This window comes from Heterodontus francisci, chromosome 34, assembly GCF_036365525.1.
Source record: "Heterodontus francisci isolate sHetFra1 chromosome 34, sHetFra1.hap1, whole genome shotgun sequence".
Classification (NCBI taxonomy): Eukaryota; Metazoa; Chordata; class Chondrichthyes; order Heterodontiformes; family Heterodontidae; genus Heterodontus; species Heterodontus francisci.
Window position 1 is genome coordinate 40,460,523 of NC_090404.1, and position 2,117 is coordinate 40,462,639.

General features: G+C 47.3%; 1 non-coding gene across 1 annotated transcript; it reads right to left on the bottom strand.

Annotated features, from left to right (window-relative positions):
* Nucleotides 1-1,790: 1,790 nt before the first annotated feature.
* trnas-uga (transfer RNA serine (anticodon UGA)) lies at nt 1,791-1,873 on the bottom strand. The gene has a single exon. It is a non-coding gene; the product is annotated as a tRNA-Ser (tRNA).
* Nucleotides 1,874-2,117: the final 244 nt, after the last annotated feature.

Genomic DNA, 2,117 nt, shown 5'->3' on the forward strand with positions numbered 1-2,117 from the left:
GGAACCACTCAGCAGGTCTGGCAGCATCAGTGGAAAGAGAAGCATAGTTAACGTTTCGGGTCAGTGACCCTTCTTCAGAACGAGCAAATATTAGAAATGTCAAAGGTTATAAGCAAGTGAGGCGGGGGTGGGGCAAGAGATAACAAAGGAGAAGGTGTAGATTGGACAAGGCCACAAAGCTGACCAAAAGGTCATGGAGTAAAGGCAAGCAATATGTTAATGGTGTGTTGAAAGACAAAGCATTAGCACAAATAGGATGTTAACGGACTGAAGGTTGAACAGCAGCAAGTACAAACATGAAAAAAAAAACTGTGGGTAAGCAAACTGAACAAACTAAGATGAAATGAAATAAACATTAAAAAAAAGTTGTAAAAAAGAAAAAAGAACTAAAAATAAAAGTAAAAGTGAAATGGGGGGCCACTCATGCTCTGAAATGATTGAACTCAATGTTCAGTCCGGCAGGCTGTGGTGTGCCTAATCGGTAAATGAGATGATGTTCACTGGAAGATTGCAGCAATCCCAGGACAGAGATGTGAACATGAGAGCAGGGGGGGGGGGGGGGGGGAGTGTTGAAATGGTAAGCAACTGGAAGCTCAGGGTCCTGCTTGCGGACTGAGGGGAGGTGTACAGCAAACCAGTCACCCAGTCTGCGTTTGGTCTCCCCAGTGTAGAGGAGACCACATTGCGAGCAGCGAATACAGTATACTACATTGGAATATGTACAAGTAAGTCGCTGCTTCACCTGAAAGGAGTGTTTGGGGCCTGGGATAGTGAGGAGAGAGGAGGTAAATGGGCAGGTATTACACCTCCTGCGATTGCAGGGGAAGGTCCCATGGGACGGGGACGAGGTGGTGGGGGTAATGGAGGAGTGGAGCAGGGTGTCGCAGAGGGAACGATCCCTTCAGAATGCTGACAGGGGAAGGGAGGGGAAGATGCATTTGGTAGTGGCATCACGCTAGAGGTGGCGGAAATGGTGGAGGGTGATCCTTTGGATATGGAGGCTGATGGGGTGGTAAGTGAGGACAAGGAGAACCCTGTCACGGTTCTGGGAGGGAGGGGAAGGGGTGAGGGTAGAGGTGCGGGAAATGGGCCAGACACGGTTGAAGGCCCTGACAACAACAGTGGGGGTGGGGGGGGGGGTGGTGGAATCCTCAGTTGAGGAAAAAGGAGGTCATATCAGAAGCACCGTCATGGAAGGTAGCATCATCAGAGCAGATGCGACGGAGATGGAGAAACTGGGAGAATGGAATGGAGTCCTTACAGGAGGTAGGGTGTGAGGAAGTGTAGTAGAGGTCGCTGTGGGAGTCGGTGGGCATATAATGGATATTAGTAGACAATCTATCCCCAGAGATAGAGACAGAGAAGTCGAGGAAGGGAAGGAAAGTTTCAGAGATGGACCATGTAAAGGTGAGAGAAGGGTGGAAATTGGAAGCAAAGTTAATAAAGTTTTCCAGTTCGGGGCGGGAGCAGGAAATGGCACCAATACAGTCATCAATGTACCGGAAAAAGAGTTGGGGGAGGGGGCCTGAGTTGGACCAGAACAAAGAATGCTCAACATATCCCACAAAAAGACATGCATAACTAGGACCCATGGGGGTACCCATAGCAACACCTAGACTTGAAGGAAGTGAGTGGAGTTGAAGGAGAAGTTGTTCAATGTGAGAACAGGCTGATTTTTGTGTTTATTTCTCACCTTTCGTTCAGCTTCCACAATATCTGTTTGATGTGAACACATTTGAACATTTCCAATAAGCAAATGGAGTCATTTTCGAGGAAAATTACACTAATTTCGCTGTGAGCAGGGTTCGAACCTGCGCAGGAAAACCCCCATTGGATTTCAAGTCCAACACCTTAACCACTCGGCCATCACAGCACAGTAGAAGTTCCCCTTTGTATTTAATTATCGCTACAATACTTTATGCAACTGACTTTGCACATATTCTGGGAATCATTGTCTTTGAGCCTTGAATTGCATTACATCTCCCAGTTGATGTGAAAATTAACATGATGGAATCAGTGAATTTTACAACACAGAAGGAAGCCTCTCGACCCGCCGAGCCTGTGCCAGCTCTTTGGAAGATCAGTCAGTTTAATCCCACAATCCAGCTTTTCCCCAT